Genomic DNA, 18,282 nt, shown 5'->3' with positions numbered 1-18,282 from the left:
TGCCATTGACCAATTGGTTACAACCTCTGAGGTGACACACCTGACAACATTGACCTAATAATGGAAAGAAACCATGGGAAATTAAAATGACGTGCAAATTATTGTAAAAAATTACACAACTCCTAAACTATTTGGAGAAATGAAATGTAATTGCCAGAAATGGATTCTCTGACTTAAAAAAATCCCAGAAATGAGTATAATATCATGCCAAACTAAGAATAATATTGAGTAATAACACAACCCACGTGCTACTGTTCTAGCTTGTTACCTGTGACACAGCTTATTTTGTGGCTGCTCATACTGCGGGTTACATTTGGGGACATGTGCACACAAAAGTAAAACAAAATGATTGAAACTGGTGACAATTATTACTCACTGTGAGTGACAGCTGCTAAATATTCAGTTTGCTCACCTGGGGCAGCAATTAAGAAAATGAGATGAGAATTATATGTAACATGTGTCTTATGTTTATTTTTTTAAATGTATTTATGTTTAGTTACAGTATGTGCCCTGTACCCTTAAAATAAAATATCATGGGATGAGACCACAATGCCAATCAGCTGGAGGGCCCCCTTCTGCATTTTTATTTGAGACAGAGTCCAGTCCAGCATCAACATTTGTGAAGATTCGTTCTGTGTATTATTGTATTTCCTGTTTTTATTAAATTTTTGCTATTATAGTAAACACTTTAAAAAACTGCTAAAAACACATTACTTTAACATGGCTTTCTCAAAGCTTCATTTAAGTTTAATCCTGATACTCTGTTTATGCATTTAATTATCAATATCATTCATGGTGGCTCCAAAATCCATACTAACCCCTACTTTCTCTGCTGTTCTTTTTCTGGTTTTCTGGGGTGGCGATCTGCATCACCACCACCTGATCAAAACACCGTGATGTCTTTACATTGATGGATTGAAGCAGGGGTCTCCAAACTACGGCCCGCGGGACAAGAAGTATAGAAGTATACTTGCAATGTGCACCAGATATAATAAATAAATACTACCGGCCCGCCAGTGTCATCAATCCGGCCTGCGACAGCTAATGGCTTATTGTTGTTATTGTTGCTGGATAAAAAAACACAGAATGATAATAGTTCGGTTTTATTTACTTGCTAGGTAAAGCTTAATGACAAGTACCCTGTATAATACGCAGAAAATTTAACTTAAGCATAATAACTAACAAATAATTGAAATGAATCCCACTAACATTATAAACTAGTGAACATCCCGCGGTTTCACCCTCAGTAGTTATGTTGGGGTAAAGAGTATCGTATATGTATGTATATCGATGTTTGGAATGTATATAACCTGAATCACACATATGATTTTTATCCTGAAAATCCCTTAGGAATAGAAAAGCTAAATTAATGCGAATGAAACCGCGGGGTGTCCACTTGTAAAAAATACTAATGAGATTTATGTAATTGTGATTTTCCACTGACAATAGTTTGTAAGATGTGGACCAATTTTACTTGTACCAATTATTAAAAGAGATTTAAGAGGCTCATCGGTTAACTTAGATCTGTAAACATTCTTTGTGTACTTCATTTTGGAGAATGTTTTCTCACACAAGTAAGTAGTACCAAAAACAGAAAACAGCCCACGAGCAAATTTATGCAAATTATCAAATTGTACCAGTGGAAGACTCTTATAAAATTCCAACAAAGATGAGCTTTGATATTTGTTTTTAATTATATCCCTGCACTGTAAATCAATAATTTCCATTTGAAGTTCCGGGGATAGGGTTTCAATGTCAGTATCAAAAGGATTTTGAAAAATCTTAATTTCATTCGCAATGACATCAAAGTCTGAGAAACGAGTATCAAAATTTATCTTCAAAGCACTCAAAGCTTCGATTGCAAAATCGACGGGAAACTCAGTCTCAGTAGTGTACCTGAATATTTCACATGTTTTAAAATGTATGAAACATTTTTTACGTAATTGTGATTGAAACAGTAATATTTTCTGCCGGAACGATTTGATATTAGTGTATAAATCAGGGAGAAGCTGTTTTTCTCCTTGCAATCTCAAATTCAGTTCGTTCATATGTTTTGTCAAATCAACATAGAATGCTAACTTCCACAGCCATTCGCTATTTTGTAATTCGGTAAGAGGGCGATGCTTTTCATTCAAAAAAATTTCGATCTCTGCTCGAAGTTCAAAAAAGCGCTGAAGGACTTTTTCCGCAACTATGCCACAGTACGGCAGTATGATATGGTAAGTCATTTTCTCCAATCTCTTCAATAAACTCGTGGAATTGTCGGTGATTCAGCCCAGTGGATCTGATGAAATTAACAACTGATATGACTGGTTTTAAAACTTCAGACATATCCAAACATTTTCCGCACAAGGACTGTTGATGAATGATACAATGTAAGACTAATGGTTTTGAACTCCCATCATTTTCTACAGCTTTTGACACAAGTGCAACCACTCCTTTATTTTTACCGCACATGTTTTTGCCTCCATCAGTTGTAATAGATTTCAAGTTTTTCCATCGAAGGTTCTTTTTATTAATGGCATTTTCAACTCCCTTAAAAATATCTTCCCCAGTAGTCGTGCCATGAATACTATCACTATCAAGAAGTTCTTCATACACTTCATAGCTTTTATCTACTCCTCGAATAAAAATCAACACCTGAGCAGGATCTGACACATCCGTTGACTCATCCAAGGCCAGAGAAAACCACTCAAGATGTCCGTTTTTGTCAGATAGTTGAGATGATATATTTTCTGCAATGTCTTGTACCCTCCGAGCCACGGTGTTTGCTGACAAACTGACAGTTTGAAATAAATTTACCTTTTCGGGGCACATTTCTTCGGCTACTGCAATTACGCATTCTTTGATCATTTCTCTATCGGTGAATGGTTTTCCACGTTTTGCGATTTCAAGAGCCACTTGAAAGCTGGCACGAGTTGCAGTCTCTTGTTCATTATTGACTTTTGTAAACAAAAATTGCTGCGATTTCAATCCACGCTTCAAAGCTTCAAATTTTTATGTCCGCAAACTTCCTGTATATTTTGAGGAATTTTTTTATTATGTTTCGTTTCATAATGACGTTTAATGTTATATTCTTTGAGAACGGCTATGGTTTCATTGCAAATCAAACATAGCGCCTTATTACTGGACTCAATCACGAAATATTGAAAGCTCCATTGATCTTTGAATGTTCTGCATTCACTGTCTATTTTTCGCTTCTTTTCCATACTAGTAAATCACACCCGAGCGTTGGTCGGTTCGAAGATGTCTTTTAAACGGGGTTACGCCCTACTTTATTTCACAACAGACAGTTTCGCTTCCTTCGCCTTCCCTAGGCAGACTGACTCATGGTCGCGCTGCTAGCCTTTTTATACTCCAATTACTGCCATCTCGAAGTGAGTGGAATACACCAGACCTTTCTTGAACCAACAAGGTTATTCACAAATGTTTAATTGTTACTGAGCTTTCGAAAGTACTACTAGCGCCATCTGTTAGCGATAGAGGGTACTACCACTACCTATTTCTGCTTTTGACCACCAGATTTTGTCAAGTGTCACAGTCGTAACAATACACAATAGTAATTGAGCTAGCGAATTTAGCAAGCGTATGCTCGCTCAGGGCACGTACTCAGCAACTAGTCTAGAAATTATAGATAATGGCAGGAAAATTTAAACGGTTTTGGCCCTTGGAACTTATTGGAGTAATTAGTATGGCCCTAAGGCTGGAAAGTTTGGAGACCCCTGGATTAAAGGCCAGAAATCCAGATGACCATCATCATCAAATTCTTCCATGTGAACGCTGAATACCATGAGGACTCATTGATGTCATTTATGTTAGGTAGAATGCCTGGAGGGGTCTGGGTGGTCTCGTGGCCTCGGGACCCCTACAAATTTTATTTTTTCTCCAGCCATCTGGAGTTTTTTTTTGTTTTATCTGTCCTCCCTGGCCATTGGACCTTACTTTTATTCTATGTTAATTAGTGTTCCCTAGTTTTAATTATTTGTTCTGTCTTTTTTCTCTTTCTTCGTCCTGTAAAGCACTTTGAGTTACATATTTGTATGAAAATGTGCTATATAAATAAATGTTGTTGTTGCTGTATTAACTGGATTTTTCTATTGGAGTACAGACTGGACTTGTTTACCTTGGGTTGTCTTTTTGGACTTACTGATTTTTCCTTATTGCTTGTTCTGTTCTCCATAATTTTCTCATGCTTTTCAATTTTTGTTTTTATGTTGTTTAATGTAAATACATTCTTGATTTATATAAAATTATTCATTGGCTTTGTCTTTTAAGCCAGAGATTTTTATAGTTTACTCTCTCTTGAAGGGCATTTTGGATACATTTTAGACGTTTTTGATCTTTAAAAATCTGTTCCCCATTTTTGAGACCTGGACAGATTGAAGCCTGCCAGTAGAGTTTGGGATCTACCTGCCTGTGGTTAAGGCCTATTTTGGGAAGAAGACTCAGTGAGTCCCTGGTTTGGCTCACGTTTTTTGATACCTTAATATCCTCTTCTCCATTTTCTGCTGATGTGCTCACCTCATTTGGATTTTGAGTCATTGTCATTTATGTATATAGAGTGTAAGATGGCTTAAAGATGAACCTGTCAAAGTGACTGATGCAGCGTGTTGTCTTTCCTTTCTGTGGTGACTGCTCTGTAATGAATAGATATCTACTCACTCATGCAAAGAGACAGTTGCAAAAAAGAAAATACCCTTGTAATATAAAGCCGGAGTGGTCACTAGAGCAAGGGGAGCACTCATTGAGTTCTCCGTGTTCGTGCCGACAGCTCCAAGTGAAGATGTACAACTGAGAGGGGTTCAGCAGATTTCTTAGTGTGACTCTAACATAATATTCTTATTTCAGTATTAGCATTAAGAATAGATAAAGCTGATCCTGGTACCACTAAATGTAAGGCTGGAACCATCCCTATGCTACATGTAAGATCATTACAGGGTACATATGAGGAGGGAACCCAAAAATAACTGGAAATATTTTAAAAATGTGTTTAATTTTCTGTACAAACTACAATTAGTCTCCTTCAAAGTACTCTCCATTGGCGCAAATACACTTATCTAACCATTTGTTCCATTGTTCGAAACATTTTTTAAATTCGCCTGAAGTAATGCCCATTAATGCTCTGGTCGTTTCTTGTTTTACCTCTTCGACATCAGCAAAACAACTTCCTTTCAAGTCTTTTTTCATCCAAGGGAACAAAAAGAACAGAGCTAAATCTGGTGAGTAGGGTGGGTGGTTCAATAACAATAGTTTCTGCAACACTTTTTTCAAGAAGAAAACAAAATTTCACTGCCGCGCGTTGCTCACAATAATCGTCCATCGTAAAAAAAACGACGCTTGCACAAAACTACTTTTACAAAATTCACTGAACACAAGCACAACCTTCCAGACTGATGGCACTTGGCAGACTGACTTGTGAGCAGTGTAACTAGATCGCCCTAGCCCTAGTTACATCGCCCAACCACGTACTACAAGTACCAACCTAACAACAACAAAATTCCAGTTATTTTTGGGTCCCCCCTCGTACATGCACACATACACTCACTCAAAACTCAATTTTGAGGAATGAAGCAATAATGAATTAACTACATCTATAAAACACTTTTCTGACCACTGAAAGCACTTTATATAAGCAAGAGGGAGAAACTTCCTCTACTACCAATGTGTAGTATTCATCTGGATGATGCAATGGCAGCCATTTTTTGTGCCAGTGCGCTCACCATACATTAGCTATTAAGCAGTGAAGGGATGAGAGAGATAGTTAGCCAGGTAAGGACATCTTAGATGATCAAGGGGCAAGAATGATCAGGCCATGCTGGACAATTTAGCCAGGACATCAGGTCTACCCTACTCCTTTTGAAAGATCTTTTCTAACCACAGAGAGTATAGACTTCAATTGTATGTCTTATCCAAAGAAGAACATTAATTTTTACAGCTATAGCCAATGCATTGGGCCATTGGGATCCGCACACAGACCACAGGGTAAGCACCCTCAGATGGCCTCACTAACACCTCTCCCAGCAGCAACCCAAGCTTTCCTGGTTGGTCTGCCATTCAAGTACTGGCCAGGCCCAAACATGCTTAGCTTCAGGTGGATGACCTGTTCTGATGTATGGCTGCTAAAATAAGAAGCACCTCGGTGGGATGAGCGAGAAAACCTAATGCAGATATGGATTGAACTTGCCAACCCTGCATAGACAGTGACAAAGTCAGGAAATGAGCCCACCATAAGGTATCAACTGCACCATTGGGCCACCCATAAATAAATATAACAATGTAACAGACTCAGCCCTGCTTGATCCAATTTAGTGTTGTGGGGGCCCACAGCTGTCCCTACAGCATTAGCACACTGAAGGAACCAACGCTGAAGAAGACAGCAGAATACTCCATAGGTGCAATTTAGAGTCTCCAGCTATTTTAAAATGAAAGGATTTTTGGATGTGGAAGAAAAAACAAAACATGGGAAGAACTTGCAAAACTCAACAAAAACGGAACCCATCGCTGAGCCCGTTTTCCTGAAGTTGTTAAGCAGTTGGCCTGATCGCCAGAACACGGTGGCGAGCAAAAAATACATGAATACTGTGTTTTGTGACGCATGTGTGCCATGGGAGCAAGTGAAAGACTGAGGGAAACGAGGGACGAGACACAGCTACTGCCCTCTCTTCCTCTTCCAGGCGAGAATCAAGAAGATGCCATACAACGATGAGTGACATCATTTTCGATTTGCATTTGGAATCTTCGCAGTTGTCTAGATACCAAAGAAATCACATAAACGCCATGAAGTTGGCATTCATTTCAACGACCGTGGCTATCTGAGCCAGTATTGCCTGCAGGCTGACGATCATGAAACATTTTGGCATTCAGCTCTTTAGTCTTAATTAGTTGCTGTTAAACAAGGATTTCCTTGGGGACCCAGTGTGCTTTACCGTCTTTTTTCTGTTCACAATATTTATATTTAATGCTCTTGAATATATACAAAGTCTTATTTGATATCTGCCTCATATGCATACGCACATTTTATTCTGAAGCAACCAAGAAAAAAGTGAAAAATACAAATATGATGGCCACTGCAACTCTGCTGCAAATGTGCAAAATGAATCAAAAGCATTAAACTCCGGTTGGCAGCTATGAAATATAATTTAGGATTACAGCTTTGTTTTAAGTTTCCTTTCATTTTAAAGCTGTAACACTCATCTGGCATACACTTTTGCCCAAAGCAGCTTTTAAACCACAAATGCAAATTACACCTGCTTCCACATTTGTACATTTGGAGAGAAGGCAAGTTTAGTGAAGCGCGCAGGGGAGGATATTCAACAGCCCTCTGTTATTTACTAGGCCACACATTTCAGTTTCTTCACCTTGTGGCATCCAATCTCATATTACAGTATACTTTAACAAATTCTAACTCTTAATAGATGCTGAATATTCCCTATAAAGCTGACTCTTGTTGGCAGGCACATAAGGAGCATTTGCTGGAAGATTTATAAATTACCTTACAGACACAGCACTGCACCAAAGCACTGACCCAGCAGGGCACAGCTTATCATCGGATTTCATGCACTGATTATACATAAAGTAACACAAATCACACCTCCACAGCGACCTGAACTGTCACCTTGGTATGATACAAAGAGTCACCTTAGAAATTAATTCAAATTTATATCCAAACAATACAAAAACATCTCTCCTATTGAGCTCTCTCACCTCATGCTGACATATCGTTCTCTCTGCACAAGTTTTACTTTCGCTTTCATTCATGATGGCCCATAATGCCTTTCTCAAGTGACTTACTGCTTTACACCCTTTAGTCACCGTGCTGCAAATAGTTTACCACTGTTTAAACTCTAAGGAACCTTTACAACTGTTTGTTTAGAATATTCAAGAAAATTCTTGTTTGAAATGTTTTTAATAGCCAAAAAAACTTACTCTAGCTAGCTAAAGATAGATAGATAGATAGATAGATAGATAGATAGATAGATAGATAGATAGATAGATAGATAGATAGATAGATAGATGATGAGAAGGAGGAGGCTGAGAGCATGTGCTGATTACAGTGCACGGCCGTACCCACCACACAACGAACCACCCGGTTTGGGACCCAAGTGCAGCTGTGCAACAAGGCCCTATCCATATCCACACATCCATAGCCACCATATTTTCTAGCTTGTATGTTATTAGGATGTTGGAGGAATTCTCATGTAAGCTTGGGTAGAATATGCAAATTCCACACATACAAAAACGAGTGTCTGCATTTATCAAGCGTTTCAGAATAGGAAAACAGCCCTAACTGGCTCAGAAACCTCATAATGACACAAATTTTTTCTACTCCTGTGAGTAGGAATAATAGCATTTTAGCAGTATTCCTAATTTAGGAATCTACTCGTAACGTCACCAGAATTTAGGAAAGCTCATGAGCTATCCGAACTCACCAGGTGCAGCCAAAATACATTCCTGGGTACACAAAATGTTTTGGAAACACTGGACAACATTGAACTTGTAAAAAAGATATCAATTTGACAGACACAAGCCATGGCTAGTTTCTGTTATTGTATGAGACATTTCTCGTGGCCATAACAGTGGGAAGATGATTCTTCTGAAAGTAAAGCTGCGAATCATTCATTGTTAAATAAACGTACCCTTTAATCTCACTCTGTGTTTGTGACTTGGTTTTACAGTTGCAGTGCTTATTACAGTATTACTTGTGATTTTTGTTGAGAAGTGGAAACAATTATATGCAGTTTAGTGCAATATCCTACCTTATTATGTTATCCTTCTTCTTCTTCTCCTACTGCTTTGATGATGATGATGATGATGATGATGATTATTATTTCTATTATTATTGTGGTGAAACCTTAGCATTAGTATTAAGAAACTACAAAATGTCATCATGATTTTCAAGGAAATGCTTCCATGAATGCACATGGTGCTGTAAAATCACATAATTCATTCTCAAAAATGAACTCCTACTCCTAGCTGGGAGTAAGAGTAGGGTACTTCATAAACACCTTTAATGTCCTTCTCTGAAGTAGGACATATTTTTACTAGTTAGACTTTTAGTGCAATTCCTAGGAGTAATTCTGAGATGCTTCACAAATATGGGCTCAAATGTAGACTTTGATCCCAGGACATTGCATTTATGAGGCAGCAGCAGTAGAGACTGCCCCACTGTGCTCTAATTTTAGATAGATAGATAGATAGATAGATAGATAGATAGATAGATAGAGCATTATATGATAGATAGATAGATAGATAGATAGATAGATAGATAGATAGATAGATAGATAGATAGATAGATAGATAGATAGATACTTTATTAATCCCAAGGGGAAATTATGCATTTTAAAATATATCGGCATCAGTACTTTGCTCTCTAAAAGCACCATGGTGGTACAGTGAGCAGCTGCTGTGCTGTGTGTAAGTGGATTCGTTTATTGTGGTAAAGGAAAGGTTGCATTTGTTACAGACGACTTAACCTTGAAAGATCTGGGCCCAGCTTCACACATTTGCCACAGCAAGCAAGTGTTCAACCAGCTTGATGTCAAATGTGTGCCAATATATCAAACCTACTGGTTTAGTACAACAGTTTGTTCTTACATATTTTTCTTCCTAGCTAACATTTGTTAATCTTATCTTATTTATACATCTAGTCTATTCCTTCTCACATATAGGGTGAAGAGGACTTCCAGGAGCCTGGGACCAAATCCAGGTCTGTTTGGAGTTTGCAGGTTTTCCCTTATCTACATGGCCTTTTCTCTGATTTCTCTACTCAAACAGTTTAGGCAGATTACTGAATGTAATTTTTGAGTGTGTTTATGTATATGTCTGTAATAGACAGCCACCCCCTCCAGGATTGGAAAGTTGACTTACACAGGTTATGTAAATGAATCAATGGATTTTTCTTCAATTTTCTGGGATCCTGAGGTGGTTTGTCATGTTGGTGGGTACGTCAACGTGTTGTATCAGCACATGCTCCCAACCATTCTCTCTCTCTTTGTCATCATTTAATTTGTGCTTAAACACACATCAACGATAGGTAATTACCACAAACTTTAAAGATTCCAGTCACTTTACTATTATTATGTGATTTATATATACGAGGGACGTTCAAAAAGTTTCTGCACTATTATATTTTCATTGAAAATGGTGAAGGTGGAAGGTATAGTAATTGGGCATTAAAAAGCTTGTATGATGCTGGGAAAATTGCATCGCAAACGAAGGTGACTATGTAGAAAACTGATGTAATTTATTTTTTTTTAAATTCTTAATAAATAGAGGGTGGCATGGTGGTGCAGTGAGTAGTGCTGCTGCCTCGTAGTTAGGAGACCCGGGTTCGCTTCCTGGGTTCTCCCCGTGTCTGTGTGAGTTTCCTTCAGGTACTCCGGTTTCCTCCCATAGTACAAAGACATGCAGGTTAGGTACATTGGCGATTCTAAATTGTCCCTAGTGTGTGCTTGGTGTTTGGGTGTGTGTGTGCGCCCTGTGGTGGGCTGGTGCCCTGCCCGGGGTTTGTTTCCTGCCTTGTGCCTTGTGTTGTCTGTGACTGGCTCCAGCAGACCCCAGTGACCCTGTAGTTAGGATATAGCGGGTTGGATAATGGATGGATGGATAATAAATAGAGTTAAAAAAAAGTGTGGAAACTTTACTGTGGAAAATATATATTCGCTCTGGATGATCTCTTTTTTACTGTTTTGAGTTGTGTTTTACTCTTTGACTGCAACTCATCTCTCGATCATTTGGACCTTTTGCTGCTATTTCCATCATAGCACTACACCTACTTCTTTCTGTTCAAATGTTTTTAGAGAAACTTTAGGTTGTTGATTTGCTGCTCAATCCACACAAAACATATTAAAAAATACCTCCAGCAATGCTTTAATCAGACACTCCAAACACTATATGAAAGTCAAATACCATTTTGCTAACTAATTAAATATGTATTTTTTAACTTACATAACCTCAACACTGACAGATAGGGTTAGGGTTATGATTTTAGAAGATAAAATGTGAAAATAAATGAGTTAGGGTCAAAATCAGAGAATCAAACCTGTTTATCATCAAAACCAGAACGCAAATTAAAATTCATTGTCATAAATCGTCGCCATTCAATCATAAGGCTTGAATCAGAAAAATCTGAAAAACTTAGAAAACAGGTTCGAGAAGCAGATCTTGCAAATGGATTGCTGCATACCAGCTGCTACTTAAACTGTCTCATTATTCATGTCTCTCCACAAGACCCCCGGCAACTGCACAATGAGTCATAGCAATCAGAAAACACAATGGTGGTGCCCACACTAAAAACAAGATAACAACTTGATGATTTCCAAAATAAGTAATTCTTAAATTAATAATTATCCTAGAAAGTTAGTTAGATATCTATAACAAAATGTATAACATAAAATAGCATTTTGTAGCTCACTTAATCCAGTTCAGGGTCACAGAGAGCAGGATTTTATCCTAGGCATCTAGAAGATCAATGAAATAAAATAATTTTATACAATGAAACAAGGTGAGTGGTCTAGATTACCTCACAACTTAACAAAGTTGGTAATTAAAGTGCCCTAAAGACAGCTACCATTTTAAAGGATATCTACATGAAATTTCCTACTGGGAAGCTTGTACTCCTCATAATAACCACAGTATGCGAACACAACCTGAATCCCTTTATAAGATAAGGAGCCCATGAAACCATATCTCATACCTGCAATACTGCATGGCCAACAGAAAGTCAAACCATTCCATTAGGGAATCCCTGATCTGTCCATTAACACTATAACCCTGAAGCCTACAAAAAACTTATAATCCCAGCCCACCTAAATTCCTTCACATCTCTCCATCAGCATCATTTGTTTTGTAAAATATTTCGATCAGGACAAGCAGCAAGCAGCCTGCTATCCCCTCACCACTGCCGCAGCTGAACTCGGGCAAAAATTCTCCCAGATCAAGTCTGTTTATCTGGGTGTGAGGTGCCTGGAGTTGTAGAGGGTAAATAATATATCGTTATTTGGAACACATGCATTTCATGTGTGTTCCGTGTCTACAACAATCCGTGTAAATGTAGGATGACAGGAAACGCAAGGCACATACGTAAAAGAGAAACATTTCTCATGTTTTAGTACTAATGACAAAGTTTTGACATGAAGTGTGTAATGTTTCAAGACTGAAGTCCAAATATCGAATAAACACTTTCACAAAAGTTACACATAAAACAAAACAAGTATGCTTTTATTTAAGAACTAAGGAGGCAAGCCCCCCGGCACCTTTGGTGCCCAACCACCAGTTGTGGCGAGTCTGCCACTCGCATTGTGAAGAGGGAGGCTGAACGCACCCCAAGGAGATACAGTCACTTCTCTGAAACCCCCTCTTATACGGTGATACAATGGGAAACAAATAGTTTTTTTTTTACCTCCTCTTTGTTTGATCAGTTGCTGGTTTGCTGCTGTTGTGCCACATGATCTGCATCTTGTGTGGCACTTTGACCATTTAAAAGCCTGCGCAGCAGCTCTCCTATTCTTTGTCTTTTGTTTCCAGCCCTGGGTGTGGTTAAATCTCTTGGGCACTGTTGGTTAAGTCTCATCTCGGGGAACGCGAGTTCTTGATATTTTTTAGTTTATAATTTAAAAATGGAATAAGAATCTGAAAATCTAACAACATCACATTAAAGTTCAATTAATTCTGAAAAGAATGATACCAAACATATATATATATATATGTAGGTTTTAAAATAAGCCAGATTTAAAGCGTGACAAAAAACATGACACAAAATCATTGCACAAAATCGTTGCACTTTTAGGCTTAGGATTTTATATATAGAGAGTAGATATAGCTGAAGAAAAAGAGATTGGGTTAGGGAACAATACTGGCACAACCGCTTGGGTGGTGACATGGTAAGAAATGTTGACTCATAATCAAGAGGTTTGCTGGTTTGATTCTGGGTGCTTCCCAAATTTACCATTTTGATTAGTGAGCTGCTCTTATTGTTGCTCTTATAGAATATAAGCATACATTTGATTTGTGTCTGTTACAGCTGGTGTAAATGTACGGTACTTGTAAAGGTTATCTATGTTTTATTTTTTTTTATTCAGTTTTTTCTCTCAGTCACGTTCACACTCTCTCCGATCTGACACTGCTGTTTTCAAATGAAGATGTGCTATAACAGAGGTGAACTCAGATGAGGATGAGGGTTCCACATTGGATAAAGATAAGAGAAGCCCTCCCTGCAAGAAACGTCCACTCACACATAAGAACAACACAGCTGCACCAGGCATTAAGGCGAAAGATGGACACTTTTTGGATACAGCAAGAGGTTGGGCGTCATCCTGCCAGTGAACCTGCCACACGTATGTCCTTCAACAAAACAGCAGGGCTTACAGAGCTTGCCAAGGTATCATGAAATGTCCTGTTTGTGATGGTCTTTATATAAAAAACATTTATATGTTACTTATATAAAAGCCAAAAAAGCTTTGGGTCTAAACCTATTTAAAACAAAACTCACGTCCTTTACCTAAGACTCCTTCCGATGCTAATCCTATTGATCCAGTTCCAAATAGCCTAATTTCCACAAGCTGCTCCATGTTGTACTGCTCTAGACCTCTGAACGGCCCGCTGACTGCCAGGTTACAATGCTGATGACTTTCCACAATTCAGGAAGGTTCAGCATTTCTGTTGTGTTATTATTACTTTTGAATATTGTACTTGGCAGGAACCGGCAGTCTGAATTAGCATTCAACATTCAAACTTAGTGCTTTTATCATGTAATAAGATTCATATGAGGACCTTTTTAATATAAAGGATACTGCTTAAATAGGAAGAGTTTAGGTTTTAAAACTAAAAGAAACCTAATGTATAAACTGTAAAACCGTGCTGTCATGGGAAGAGATAATAAATCTCCATGAAACAATAGAAGCAAAGCAGCATTATTCTGTTTGTGCTACAGCATATTGGCAGCACTTCATGTACAAGATAAGGTATGGTGTATAGTTTTATTGTTTTCATAGTGAGCTGATTTAAAAATTTAATATAAAGCAGAAGAACATAAGTAACAAATCATAGAAGCTTGTGAGAACTGTGGCCTGTAGGCATTAACCCCACAGTCATCTTTTCTGTGAGAGGGAGCTCCATAAAATAAGAAATGTAAAATATTAAAAGATTTGCAACTTTACATTGCAGTTCACATCCACCTTTGGGTAATGTCATTCTGGTATTTTGGGCTTTGTTTGTCAGTCTTCTATAGGAAACAACATAGCAGACTCTTTTATTAGAATATGTAATAGAATATATAAAACCAGCTGCACGGTGCGTGTTTGGCACCTTCTCTCACAAATTCAGCCCTTACACTTTCTTTATTGACAGTAACAGTGGAGGTTGTGGTCCACCACGTTAAAAAAAAAGAAAAAATAAAACGTTTGTTTTAAACACGATTGCTTCTCTGCTAAAGTGAGAAAATAGTCAAACTTTTTTTTCAAAGATCCTATTATGCCTGCCTATTCTTAATTTCTTGCATTTTGGGGGAAAACTACAGTGGTGTTCTGCAGTGGGCTGGCAGCCTGCCCAGGGTTTGTTTCCTGCCTTGCGCCCTGTGTTGGCTGGGATTGGCTCTAGCAGACCCCCGTCACCCTGTAGTTAGGATATAACGGGTTGGGTAATGGATGGATGGACTACAGTGGCGTTAACATGATAATAACAAAATGTTTTGAGACTCCCTTTTTCACTTACTTATTTTTGTTCATTACTACAAATGATTATTTCTACCTCAGGAGATCTACCTTGGGTTTGCTTCCCAGGTCCTCCCTGTGTGGAGTTTGCATGTTCTCCCCTTGTCTGTGTGGGTTTCCTCCGGGTGCTCCCACTGTCCAAAGACATGCAGGTTAGGTGCATTTGTGATTCTAAATTGTCCCAGATGTGTGTGTGTCCTGCAGTTGGCTGCTACCCTGCCCGGGATTTGTTCCTGCCTTGTGCCCTGTGTTGGCAGAGATTGGCTCCAGCAGACCCCCGTGACCCTGTGTTAGGATATAGTGGCTTGGAAAATGACTGACTGACTGACAGATCTACCTTAGTTGTCTTGTGGCCATATGAAAAATATAACAGGTCACTGGGGGAATCCTGTTGTCTGAACAGTGAAATCTTGCACTGGTGCTATGGAATACACAATAAATTAGTTAAATGAAGAATGTCATCAGTTAAAATATGCATATCTTAGGCATAAAAATTTTATGAAACATGGATGGACAGTTGGCAAGATAAAGCACGTAAAGATCATATGAAAATGCCACTTTTCGAGACTTATATAACTCTCAGAAAGACCACCATAGCTTCGCCTGGACTGCTTAATTTCCCATCAATTCCTACATACTCCTACTCAATGCTAAGAAAAGTTCTCAATAATAATATCAGGTTTGTTTATTGAAAAATAGTTTGTGGAGTGAAAAAGTAACCATGAAAGCTGATAAACTGAGGTGACCGTGCCTATGTTTTGAACTGGAGCAAACAAATCCATTGCTTCACTTAATTATAACCTTCTGGTTTGGAATCCAGAAATGTGATTAATGTTTTTTTTTTCCTGTTGTGTGATGAAAGTATTGCATGTCGATTTCTTAATTTTAACAGCCGTTCATCGATGTGTTGCCTAACACAGAACAGTTTGGTGGCGAACAGTGGCTTTTCCAGCATGATGGAGCACCGTGGCATAAGGCAAATGTGACAACTAAGCAGCTCAGGGAACAAAACTGAAATTTTGGGTCCATGGCCAGGAAACTCCCCAGACCTTAATCCCATTAAGAACTTGTAGTCAATCCTGAAGAGGTGGGTCAACAAACAAAAACCCACCAATTCTGACAAACTCCAAGCATTGATTATGCAAGAATGGGCTGACATCAGTCAGGATTTGGCCCAGAAATTGACTGATGGCATGCCAGGGTGAATTGCAGAGGTGTTGAAAAAGAGGGGCCAACACTGCAAATATTGACTCTTTGTATAAACTTTATGTAATTGTCAATAAAAGCCTTTGAAACTTCTGAAATGCTTGTCATTATACTTCAGTATACCATAGAAAAATCTGACAAAAAGATCTAAAAACATTGAAGCAGCAAACTTTGTTAAAAATAATATTTGTGTCGTTCTCAAAACTTTTGGCTGCAGCTGTACATTGGCATCATGGTGGGACAAAACTGTGCATAATCTTTCAGGATGTTCACAAGGGGGGATTTCGTTTCATAACTACACCATCATCATCTGCATCTGGAAAACTATACTGTGTCGTGCGTGCTTACCATTTATCATTTTGACCTTAGTATTTTGTTGAGTTTCTTTTGTATCTGTAGTAGTAATCATTTTGGTGTGTATTACATAAATATACACACAACTTTATTATAATAAATTAAACTAGCCAACCCGCAGCGTACCATACGCCGCATAATCAGGCGTTTTTTTTAATGATTTTTAAGCACAGGGAGAAAATTATGTAATGTAATAAATAAGCAAGAAAAGCAACATTGTAACAATGCACGGAACGAACCAACACACAATCGTCCGTGACTGAAAACTGCCGGACTGTCATCGCGTCCTGCCTGCTCATGTGCCCACCTCCAACTCGTCACTCGAGTCGTTGTCGTCTTTGCACAGTCCACATGCACCTGTGACTCACGTAGACTTTTCATTGCTCTGTGCGGTTTTGGCTGCTTTTCTATATATAATCCACCAAGACACCCGACCTATAGCGTGTTAAACAGTTTGCTATGGTGCACGCGGTCGTGTGTCGTAACCGAAAATTCAGTTTTTAAAGACTGCTTACTTCATTGTGTTTTAACCTCAGTTGTAAAGGATTGTTTTAAGGATCCCATGGGATACCCCTTGCAAACCGTTTTATACGCTGCATATGGCGATTCACCTCCGCGAGAAACATGCCTCTATGAACAGTCAACGTTGCTCGGAGGTGCATGTGGCCTCTACGAGAAACGAATATAAATGACGCCGTTTTTTCTGTGTCGTCACATCCGAATTGGTGGGCGTGGCTCTGCGAGTTGTCGTCGTATCCAATGGTCTTGGAGTTGGTGGGCGTGGCTCCTTCCTGCGTGCGCCATAGGTGTCTTACTTGTCGGCGGCTTAGTGAATCCACGCCCCTTCCGGCGTGCTTTCCATGGGTGTCTTGCCTTAGTGAATTATATATATAGATTGTGTAAAAAGTTACAAGTTCACTAAAGAACTGCTGAATAACACACTTTGTCTGTGGGACGTAAGGCATCTTTGTTTTGGCAGCCAGCCTCACACATGTCATTTGCTTACATAGTGATCATTCTATCTCGTGTTGCTCACAACGTTTTGCATCTTATTTAGTGCAATAAGTTTAGTGTATAAAGTAATCATGGGCTCAAAATGTATTTGCAGATTTTCACATTTGCAGATGTCCTGCACCCTTAATCACAGTGAATCGCAAGGGAGAACTGTATAACTAATGAAATCTAATGTAATTGAATCTAATTTAATCTAATCTAAACTATCTAACCACCATGGCTTCCATTCTTCTTTTATAATAAATAAAAAAACACACAGAGTAAAGTGATCTACAGCAGAAAAACAAAGTCCAGACCCAATGAAATGTGCTAAATAAGAAATTCAATTGAAAGCTTTAGTTGGCCTGTCATTCTAAAGCTGGTTGCGCTGAGAAGCACTAGCCACCAGGGTGCGCTCTAGGACCAAGACAGAGACCCAGAGGCTCAGGAAATGAATCCCCAATTCTCAATTTGTCATTCTTCTCTCTGATAATACTTTGCCAACACCAGCCTTGTGGCTGCTGCCCTGAGACAGTGATCATGTCTGTCAGCGCCATTCTGTACTACTGGTCTGTGGAGACACCAGTGAAAGAGTATCATTTCTCCTCTGCCATCATTTTCTGCCAAAAGCCATTGTGAGCAGCTGCTGCAGACCTGACTGTACTCGTCTGTGCTCTTGCAGCACAGCAATGAAATACGTTACTACACATCTATTAAATCTACTCTCCACATGTTAATCTACATCCCCTGGGAATGCTGCATTTGAGAGCCTGCTAACACCAGAGAGAATCCAGCCACTTTGTCCTGAATCACATCAAGATAAAACAATGACTTGCAGGCATCAGTGCCACATTAGTTATTAGTACACATGCCGAGTGCCCCTGCCAGTGGACACACTAACCACAGTGAAGAGTCATCCATTTTTCAACTGGTTTGCTAAAACCTGCTTAATCTAATCATGGCCATGGAGTCACATAAAACTACTCCAGAAAAGTATAATACATTGCAATATTAATAAAAC

General features: G+C 38.8%; 1 protein-coding gene across 1 annotated transcript in view; it reads right to left on the bottom strand.

Moving 5' to 3' along the window:
• Positions 1-7,764, bottom strand: part of erap2 (endoplasmic reticulum aminopeptidase 2) — an 83,223-nt gene extending 75,459 nt beyond the window's left edge. Inside the window, exon 1 of the mRNA XM_039758352.1 lies at positions 7,705-7,764. The gene's annotated coding sequence lies outside the window, so the exon portion shown is untranslated. The remainder of the gene's footprint in view (positions 1-7,704) is intronic.
• Positions 7,765-18,282: the final 10,518 nt, after the last annotated feature.

Source organism: Polypterus senegalus, chromosome 7, assembly GCF_016835505.1.
Source record: "Polypterus senegalus isolate Bchr_013 chromosome 7, ASM1683550v1, whole genome shotgun sequence".
NCBI classification, from domain to species: Eukaryota; Metazoa; Chordata; class Cladistia; order Polypteriformes; family Polypteridae; genus Polypterus; species Polypterus senegalus.
Note: the sequence above shows the minus strand (reverse complement) of the source record. Positions and strands in the feature narration are given on the sequence as shown.